General features: G+C 34.3%; 1 pseudogene; it reads right to left on the bottom strand.

Moving 5' to 3' along the window:
- Positions 1-15: 15 nt before the first annotated feature.
- LOC119193274 lies at positions 16-2,613 on the bottom strand (annotated as a pseudogene).
- Between the last annotated feature and the right edge of the window lie 7,582 nt (positions 2,614-10,195).

The following is a 10,195-nucleotide window of genomic DNA, read 5'->3' as shown; positions in this document are numbered from 1 at the left end:
ACATGATCCTGTGGATTTTATCTAAATTTGTTAAGCAATATCTGCATTTACTTCTTATAAAGATAACCAGCAACTTTCATATTCATAATATTAGTAATATATAATTACCTGTTTGAATTGATTGCTCATAGAGGCAAGTCTTGACTGTAAAGCAAGCACCACACTAGAGGAATGACTGTGCATGCCAGCCCTCTAGGCATCTCACCCAACCTGGCAATTTGTTGGTTTAGAAATTGAGATCACCTTTAATTATATATGTCAATTCTTGTATTTCTGTAGTCGGTCATCAAATAAAGATTTCTTTTTTGCCACTGAAAATAAAAGAAAATTGTACACAAGTGGTAGAGCTAAAAAGATTACAGCTATATAATTCATTTTGATACTTGAAAATGCATTTACAAAACAAAAAGACATGCCACATACCATTAATACCAATCATTAATACTAACATTGTGGTTTATTATATTTTCAAAAGGAAATATTTGGCCCACTAGTTTTTGCATATTTTATACATCAACCAGTGGGCCTGGAAGACCTTTATGACAGACCACATTTTATGTGGACTACCATTCATCATTTTGGTTTGAATTGGTTTGGTGTAGTAAGAGATTAGCCTGTTAAGATTTTCATACAACAATATGTATTACTCTCCTTTATAATATATTCAACACATTCAATAAAAAATATAAAGCTATCACTAAACTTGTATTATCGTAATTTTTTAACATACTTACACAAGGCTAACTTTTCTAATTTTGCATATGTGCTGGTGATATTTTGCTGATAACTTTTGCACTACTCATGAACTGAGAATATGTTTCAAGTATCACTGCTTTTCGTTCATCTCTGACAGTGGGTCTAGCAAGCGTTCGACCTTGAAGACTTCGCACAGTCGATATAAACTCATTAGTCCTGTCTCTTGCAGCCATGACGGGTTCAAATACAAAATCCTCAAGAATTTTAAATACGATGTCGTCTTCTTGACCTTCTAATTGAAAGTACTGGTAGTAGTTGTCGATGTTGGTGCAATTTGGTAAAATTTTGGTTCCGTATGCGAAGCTCTTTGTCTAGCTTACTGTAAGAGTTCAATTCACTTTCTAAAGGCCTTTCAGTCACACCTCCAATAATTCGCCTCGAGGTAGCATCGCATTATAATCTAATTTTTTAAAATTATGAAATTAAAACTTCCAGCTCACAACACGACACTCATAAAACAGTGTTGCCAGATGATTGTTGCCAAAGAGCATTAGCCACCACAGACTAAGACAAAGGTAATATACTACGTAAGAAGAGGCGGCACTTAGTACATTGATTTTGAACTCACGCACGCATACATGAGCTCAGTTTAGGTAAGATTTTCTACCAACGTTATGCATAAAAAATGACACAAGGCTGCCAACTTACTATCTATTGGCTTCTCTCTAGGGATGTTACTTATTCGATCGATAATTTTATATCGATAAAAATTTATGACGATATATCTTCACAGGTATGTATAAATTATAATTTAATTTCGAATTTTAAAAGTAAAAGTCTACAATTTTAAATAATTCTCTTAAATTAATAACAAATTATTAGTACAAAATACACACTAGTTTTACAATAGGTAGGTATGCAACGTCCCGAACAACCCTTATTTATCCAACGTCCTGAAGCGTCCGGTCTGGAGTCTGGACTAAGACGCTAACTTTGTATTGTCGGTCTCCATTCAAGAATAAGCCACAAGGTGTACTTATGTAGTATGTACACATTTTCTAATGTGTAACAATTAAAGTTATCTATATTTCAATTAATTATGACAGCAGATATCGAGACTATTTATTCAATACCATTTAATAATATGACTATAGTAATTATTAATTAATAAAAATAAATACTTAACCAATGATTTTATACATAATATGTTAGTGCGGTTTATTTCAATAAACTATTTCGATCAGTAGCATAGTTAGTGCTGAAGATAACCGGAAATATATCTAAGTAATCAATAAAATCTATGGCTCACAAAAATATTAAAGAATACCCACTAATTGTCAGCCGTGAGATAAGCGAAAATAACGTAACGTATAGCCTACAAACTAGTCTAATGTAGTTTTAATGTCACAATGTTGTGCACGCTGTCTTTAGTTGGGTTACTATTACTTTTTATAATTACCTTATAGTCCAGTCATTTGGTGAAAAAAGAGGTTACCTGGAAATTTTACCGGAGTTTTGAAAATTGGTCAATTTATAGATTTCGGTATGCTCTTTTTTCGAATTTCAACTTTGCCACCTCCCTTTTACGCTCGCGCCGCCATATTGAAAAAATGGCGCCTAAAAAACGGTTTTTTGGGAATATCTCCTTTCCGACGCATTTTACGAAAAAATATTTATGTACAAAATAAAACTAGAAAAAATTTCCTACAATTTATGTATGTATAATTTTTTCATAAAATTAATAGTTTTTTGGCGCGAGCGACACAAAGTACATTTCAATACACTGACGAAATATTGACAACGTCAATTTATATTATTTATGTGTGTAACATATACGTAAAATTAGGCAGTATGGTCGAAAGACTATAGCCTATCCTCTGGATGAATAAAAAAAATTATACATGTCACAAGTGACATTTTGAATAACATTTTTTGAAAAAGCGCGGGAAACCTTTGAATTTGGCGGGTGTCTTTTTTCATCTTAAATTGAAAATAATTATTTTTATTCAGAAATTTAGTCAGTTAAGTTGTAAATTGTATATAATTTTTCATTATTTATTTAATTGTAGTGTAGTGTATATAGAAAACAACTATTGGTAAGTGTATATTTTATTAATATTTAGTTGGGTGTTGGGATGGACGAGCCCCAGATCCTGGGGTGATGTTCCCCAACCATCACATTCTTGTAAGAATAGAAACTGCTTCAAGCATAGACACAGATTGTTCAATTTCCAATACAAATAAAAGAAAGCGCATACGATTAAATTAGGTGTGCAAAACATGTAATAAAAAAACGCAAAAATGCAATGGCTGTAGATTCAGGTAGAAGTGGATGTCGTTGTGAAGACAGTGACGAAAAATCACTGAAAACCATCACCCCTTATAGCACCGCATACACAAGTTCTTCCATCTCAGGCCTCCCAGTTACCTCCCAATATATCTGATAGTATTAGAAAAGAATATACTGCATTGGATGCTTCACCATTTATTATTCATGTTGCTGGGTCTATTACAGGAGAGGTAACACAGGATCTTAATTTGCATCCAATATGCTTTGGCAGATTTTTGTATAAAACCAGGTGCCAAACATAGTACGAAGAGCAGTTTGAAGCGTATCGGTCGGAACAAAATTTCAATGGCATTCACAAGTCACTCAGCTGCAAATTCTTTCTTAAAACATCATGCCTTATTGGAAAAAGGTTATGAAGCTTTTATTCCATCTTTTAATGTTACCAGGATGGGGCTCGTAAGAGGTGTACCGGTGTACATGTCTGTAGAAGAAATAAAAGAAAATATTAGGGTTCCATTAGGTTGTGGTGACATAATAAAAGTAAGACGCTTAAATTTTAAAACAATAGTGGATGGCTCTGCTACTTGGAAACCATCCCAGACTATAGTGCTTACTTTTGATGGTCAGGTCCTTCCCACAAGAGTATTTATGTGTTTTAATTCCCTCAAAGTAGAACTATACATTTATCCGTCAATTCAATGCTACAATTGTTGCCGGTATGGACACACTAAAGATACATGCAGATCTAAACCAAGGTGCTATAAATGTGGACAAGGGCATACTGGTACATCTTGTGATTGCGACCAAGATAATAGTTATTGTTGTCTTTGTGGCGGCCCCATATTGCAATTAGCAAGGTTTGTCCAGAAGCCAGTAGGCAGACAAATATAAAAAAGTATATGGCCCAAAATTGCGTTTCATACTCAGAAGCATCAAAGATACATCCTCCGGTGACAAAATCATATGCTGACACATTAAAGTTTACACCCCATCTTCTTTGTAGCCAACAGCCAAGATATCAAAACTCCAGCCACTCAACCAGTGCACAGTAACTCTTATAAAAACTGTTTTTCTGAAGCCCCGTTCTCCGCCTAAATCGATACAAGGTTATGATCGTGCAGCCCACCAAGCTCTTGTGGGTGATTTCAACTCTCCCACTTATGCTGATGGGTGTGCACTTCCTAAAACTGGTACCCTGCCAGAACCACAATCGGTGGCTGATATTATTATAGCTTTAGTTTCATCACTGTCACAAACAATTTTACCGTCCAACGTTGCCCCTTTATTGAAAATAATAACTGACATATTTAACAATGGCTCACTTAGGCAAAGTACTACAATGGAACCGCAGAAGCGTAGTGAAGAACAAATCTGATTTAATTTATCTTATTAACAAATTTAACCCTTGTGTTATAGCTCTATGTGAGACGTGGTTAAAACCGGAATTTTGTTTTAAAATTCCTGGTTATTCCTGTCTCAGGGAAGATAGAGCCGATGGGTATGGCGGTGTTGTCATACTCATCAAAAAGTCCCTTAATTTTTCCCATTTGACTTACCATCTCACCATAATGATTTTTCCATAATAGCATCCATTGTTAATAATATTTGTTTTGTATCTATTTATATCCCGCGTCCGTGTCCTTCTATATTTAGAGAAATAAACAACATTATTTCTATTTTACCTAAACCATTTTCAATGTTAGGAGATTTTAATTCTCATCATGAGTCATGGGGTTGTTCTACAACTAAAACTTGTGGAAGAGACCTTGTTGATATTATCGATTCTCATAATCTTTGTATTATAAACTCAGGTTCTCCTACCCGCCGTACCAACCCTGATGAAGGTCAAAGTGCCGTAGATTTAGCCATTAGTTCACCGAGCCTAGCTTCTTCTCTTACTTGGGAAACTCTCTCTTATTCTTATGGGAGCGATCACCTACCAATTCTGATTAGCTTTCCTCATAGCAAAAGCCTTCTGTTTCGCGGTCACCACGTTTAAAATATATATTAAAAGATGTAGATTGGAATGAATATAAAAAACGACTTGATAAAAAAAATTCAAATCTTCCTGACATAGAAAATAATAACGAAACAGTGTGTTCTGTGGCTCTCGCTAAAGTAATGACGGAGGTTGCGGATGACATATTTCCCATTAAAAGCACCAAGAACAGTAGAATTCCTTCTCCACCATGGTGGGACCGAGAGTGTACAGAAGCTGCAAAGAAAAGGAAAGAAGCCGAAAGGGCTTACTGCCAAAATATGACTTCCGATAATTTTGATTACTACATACTGATTTCTAAACAGACGAAAAATTTATTTCAAAAGAAAAAAATCTGAAGGTTGGAAATCATTTTGTCATTCTATTTCCCCAGATACTCGTCCATCTATGGTTTGGCGAAATATTCGAAGATTTTGATCAGCCTTTAGTGATAATTCCGTCTGTTCACTCTCGCCTTCCCTAACAGAAGATATTTTAGATCATTTGGCTCCTCCTACTGTTCCACAACAACTTTGTCCATCCGCAGTCCTGAAAATAGATGATGACTTAAACTCCCCCATTTTAACTATCAGAGCTCAAAGGTGTTTTAACTAGCGTCAAAGATTCTTCCCCAGGTGAAGATGGTATTCCCTACTTTTTTTTTTTGTAATCTTAGTGAAACAGCATTACTTTATTTTTAAACATTGTTAATTCTATTATGATAACTGGTAACATACCTGCCTCATGGCGATCACAAATTGTATTACCTATTCTGAAACCTGGTAAAATTGCGTGCCAGGCCTCATCTTATTGTCCAATAGTTTTATCCTCCGTACTGTTAAAACTCGCTGAACATATGGTTAAAAACGATTGGAATGGTATATCGAGGGTAACCGCCTTCTGTCAGATAGCCAATATGGATTCCGAAAAGGCAAAAGCACGATAGATAGTATTAGTATTTTTGTGTCCGATATCCGCCTAGCTTTTTCTGAGAGCAAATCAGTGGTTGCCACATTTTTAGATATTAATTCAGCATACGACAATGTCGTTCCCTCCATTCTAAGCAAAAATGCATGATCTTAACATCCCCGGTATGCTATCTAATTTTATTACAAATTTAATAAGAGAACGATGTATTCATATTTGTCCAGATGATGCTACCAAATTATCTAGAACCGTATGTAGGGGGTCTACCCTAGGGGTCAGTGCTAAGTTCCTTACTATACAATATTTACACATATGACCTGGAATCAGCTTTAAATAGTTCCGTTAAAATCCTACAATATGCAGATGACCTCCTTCTTTATACATCAGAAAAAATTACTTCTAGTTCTTGTTCCTCTATGTCATCAGCTATGAGATATTTAGAGTCCTGGATGACTCTAAATGGATTAGATCTTTCAACCTCTAAAAGCTGTTTAGTTTTGTTTACCAGAAAACGCCAATGTCCTTTAATAGAAGTAAAATATAAACATGTTATGATTCCGGTAAAGACCGAAGTGAAATTTCTTGGTGTTTTATTAGACTCAAAACTTACAGGTTCTCAACATAGTGATTATTTAGTTACTAAATGTGAACGGAACTTGAATATTTTACGTTGTCTTACAGGTGTTTGGTGGGGGGCGCATCCGTTTTCTTTACGACTTATATATAATGCATTAATTAGAAGTCTTTTAGACTATGGTACATTTATCTTGGAACCGGCTAATTCAGCAGCGTTCAAAAAACTTGAGTTAATTCAGAACAAGGCTCTTAGAATAATTGCTGGTGCGATGAAATCCAGTCCAATTAACGCCCTAGAAGTTGAGTGTGTAGAACCTCCTCTTAAATTGCGAAGACAGTACTTGTCAGACAGATTTTTGTTTAAAGCCTTGCAATTTTCTAATCACGCTCTTTTTCCAATTCTTCAATCTCTTTCTCAATATATTGCAACGTCTTCATCGTGGAAAGAAAAATCACTTCCTTGTTTAGTTACAAGTTTTCGTAAATTTATAAGTTTTCAAGCGCCCACTTATAGACCAGTTTCTCTCCCAATTTTTATGGTTGGGTTTAAATCACTTTTGCTTTCGCCGGTGATATGTTATTCCTTGGGCGTTGATAGAGACCACCCTAACACTAATACTCAGTTTAATGAATTAGTAAGCATTAAATGGCCTGATTTTCACCACATATTCACTGACACATCAAAACACTCTTTGTCAGATTATACGGGCGTGGGCGTTTACCATACTCAGTATAACATTATACAAAAAATAAAGCTTCCTCCAGAAACTTCAGTCTTTATAGGGAATGTTATGGAATATATAAAGCGTTAGAATTTATTCTTATTGCTGGACTTAGTAAAACTGTTATTTTTCAGATTCATATAGTGCCTTTCAGGCCGTTGAAAAATTTCCTTTCAAATCAAAAGTCCCACTCAATTGTGATAATGAATATAAGAGAAAAGCTCATAGAATGCCTTTCCAAAAACGTAATTGTAGTTTTATGTTGGGTCCCTGGTCATGCTAATATAAAAGGAAATGTAAAAGCCGACCGTTTGGCTAATGAGGCGATAACAAGTGGTGATGTATATCCGTACATAAATTATTGCAACGATCTGGCTGCACTTCCGAGTACTTTTCTCAGGAAATCCTGGGAAAAATGCTGGGAAGAAAGCAGTCAGATAAAAGGCAAATTGTATTCGAAAGTCCAATTGGGTATACCGGAGAAGCCATGGTTTTGCAAATTAAATCTTGGTAAGCGATCTACTAGTATATTAATGAGAATGCGCTTGGGTCATGTGTGTTCGCCAGCTCACCTTGCTAGACTTGGTATTATTGGTAGTAGAACTTGTGAATGCGGTGAAGAGGAGGGTGACCTCAATCATATCTTCTTCGCTTGTCCGCTTTTTGATAATGCTCATTTTATAAGTCAACTCATATCCTTTGGTGTTCCTTTTCCTTGTTGTATTTCTTCCCTCCTCTTATTTAATGTAAATATTTATAAAGCTATTTCCTCATTTATTGTACATAATAACATAAAAATATAGTTTGTATATACTTATTAATATATTGTATTGACGAATATTATTATTATTAATATATTATATCTTGACAACTTTCCTGACTTAATCCTAATTCCGAAACCAATTTCCTTCCTGTAATATGTTTCCCTAGCTTTCTTGACATTGGCGTAGCACACAGCAACACAGTGCTTGTAGGCAAAAAAAAAAAAAAAAAAATTAATTTTACTCTATTTGTCTCTGATTATAACCCGATTAGTATTATTATTAACTACGTTAGTCTTAGCAGCCTAGCGCAACAAGGAACAAAAAATCTTTTGTATGGAATTGACATGGCATTTAATGGCGGATAGCAGTATCTGCCATTAAATGCCATATCTCTCTCTCTCAGTACAGTTTCTCTTTCTATTCCTCACCGCTATTATTATTGTTTGTTTACTTCCTGACGTTTTGGAATACATTTGTGTTTTATTGATTTATGTTTGTATTATTTGTTATTCAAACAAGTAAAAATATACCAAAAAAGTGTTTTTTGTTGGTGTAAGTGAATACGTTTTAATGACATGCCACCAAAAAAATGTTTCATTTCGTGTGAAATTTGTGGAGATCGTGCCAGTCGCATAAATCACAAAAGCAGAATGTTCATGGCGAAATTTCCACTGGATGAGGTCAGGTAAGCATTAATTAGACGTTTTCAGTCATCGCGCAAATAAAGTAGCTTAAAAATAATGAAAATTCTCATTTTCTAATTACCATTATGTTACTAATGATGTATGTTATTATTATCGATATCGATACCTGCTTAAATTTATTAATCAATTTGCCCTGGCCCTTTGCGATTTCACCCATTTAGGTCCAGGTTTTATGGGAACATAGTGATAAAAGTAGTCATTCAACTATCTACATACCAAGTTTAATCGCAATTCTATATTTTTTGCGGGTAGGAATAATAAACATTTAATTGCACGCACACGCGCTCCATACATTCACAAAGTTTCACCTTTATAATATTAGTAAGATCAGTCATCAGGACCAAAAAATACTAAAGTCAATGTGTCGGTGTGAGAGTGTGTGTGTGTGTGTGTGTGTACTTAAAAGTGCGTTGAGCAATAAATGTGCCTTGTCAATTTTAATATTTAAGACTTAAATATTATTTAATAATCTAATTATTTACATTTAAAAATATTTCCAGATGCCGACAGTGGGTTCAGGTTATGGGAAAAGAAGATTTGATATATGTTCCCATAGAAAAGCTGCATACTTTGAAATATGTATGTGGTTCTCACTTAAATAACAAAGATTTTAATAAAAAGAACAATCGCCTTAGAAAGTCAGCCATACCATCGAAAAATTTAAAAGCTGATCCACTTCCTGATGAAATGTTGCTTGAATTTCCGTGCCATGTTTTTATAAGCAATCATTGCGCAATTGATAATATCTTTCAAGAGAAGTGCGACAAAGAAGTGTCACCATCTCATGTTGAAGCAATTGCGGTACCTGGTAATTCAAGTATGATTTACTTACTTTTATGTAATAACCAAACATAGTCGTTTTCAGTCTTAAAATCACATACAATAATTTTATTCATATTTACAGACTTATCTATTACTACAGCACAGCCGCAGTTAGTTGATCATGATTATTGTATCAAAAACAAGGAAGCTCTTTACCTAAAATAATGAAGATGTCGGGACTAAGTAAATATACGTCCCATTCTTTATCTTTATTATGATTATATATATTTTTTTATTTCTTCTTTCCTGCCAGCCCGAGCTGGCTTCTTTGTTTACTTTATAGTCTTTCATTTATTTTATGCTTAATTTAAAATGCCTTTAGTTATATAAGCAACTTTATAATTAAATATTCTCATTGTACCTTGACCTATCATAAGTGCAACTATGTTCGCCTACATGACGAATAAAGGATTTTATTTTAAATACAATTATTATTCAACATGTGAAAGCTTTTTATTTTATTTTGAGTCCTCATTTTAGTTCCGCCTTGTAATTATAGTGCTAAAATGTTCACTATATAGCGTGAGTTGGATTAATAATGTGGATTCGAAAATACATTATATGAATTTTATCAAAGTAGCATTAGCGTCGATTCACCAGTAGAATTTATCGATATCGATAAAAGTGCTTACTACTATGTATTTTGTTCGGTTGGTAGTATTGTTACTTGACGTTTCTAACGTATTCTTCCCTAATGTTGGTATTGATACGCCATG

The sequence above is a fragment of the Manduca sexta genome, unplaced genomic scaffold, assembly GCF_014839805.1.
Source record: "Manduca sexta isolate Smith_Timp_Sample1 unplaced genomic scaffold, JHU_Msex_v1.0 HiC_scaffold_3866, whole genome shotgun sequence".
Taxonomy (NCBI): domain Eukaryota; kingdom Metazoa; phylum Arthropoda; class Insecta; order Lepidoptera; family Sphingidae; genus Manduca; species Manduca sexta.
The sequence above is the reverse complement of the archived record's forward strand: the minus strand, read 5'-3'. Positions and strand labels throughout refer to the sequence as shown.